This window comes from Neophocaena asiaeorientalis, unplaced genomic scaffold (assembly GCF_003031525.2).
Source record: "Neophocaena asiaeorientalis asiaeorientalis breed wild unplaced genomic scaffold, Neophocaena_asiaeorientalis_V1.1 scaffold78, whole genome shotgun sequence".
Classification (NCBI taxonomy): Eukaryota; Metazoa; Chordata; class Mammalia; order Artiodactyla; family Phocoenidae; genus Neophocaena; species Neophocaena asiaeorientalis.
This window is the reverse complement of record NW_020175018.1, coordinates 14,794,422-14,795,328: the sequence shown is the minus strand read 5'-3', so window position 1 is coordinate 14,795,328 and position 907 is coordinate 14,794,422.

Here is a 907-nt window from a genome sequence, read left to right as displayed (position 1 = left end):
GTGTGTGTGTGTGTGTGTGTGTGTGTGTGTGTGTGTGTCGCGAGGTGTCCGGCTGTCGACCGTTTGGAAACCCAGAGAGGAGTGACCTGGCTTTCCCTAGACGGCACCCTGGCTGCCCCTCTCAGAAATGACCATCGATTAGGAATACTGGGACTGAGCGCTTTGAAATGGCACCGTGAGGACCCAGAGGGAGGCTGGAGGGCAAGGAACAGCACCACAAAATACTGACCCACGTTTACAGAGTCCTGGGCCCGAATTCTTGCGTCGTAATCAGTTTCCTCGAGGATGGATGGGCTAATGCCACACCTGGGGTTGCCTAGCGACACAGCTTAGGAAGGGCGCTTCTACTGGAAAGCCAGCGCGGTGTCCTCTTACACATTCCTTCACGAACTCTGGGACTCTGGGGATACAGGAAATACCACAGGACCATCATTGCTTTCCTGCCTGCTGAGTCAAAACAGTATTGCAAGAGGGCTTCTTGGAATGCTTAAGTAACTTTTAAAAATGATGGTAACTAGATATAGATATTTCAAAGCAAGGGAAGGAATCTTAACGGTGGAACACACTTGAGCTTTTGAGGTGGATTTTACAAATGAGCCAACAGCTACCCCCCACCCCCACCAAGAAACAAGGCTTAGGGGCTTGACACACATTTTGTCAGTGGCAGGTCCAAATAGAGGTGCCCCTCTTTGGATTAACAAGATTGCCCTCATGATTAATATTTCCAAGCTCTATGGTGCCAAGGAATCGAATTTAATGGAGAGTCATGTTGTCAACTATTTTATGCCCATCTTGAAGTTATGAAGGAAGATGAGCACTAAGAAAGGGGAAATAAAGGAGTAAAATTCAAGGTGACTTCTCTTGAGCTCTCATGTCAGCATGATGGGAGAACTTTAGATTTTGGAAA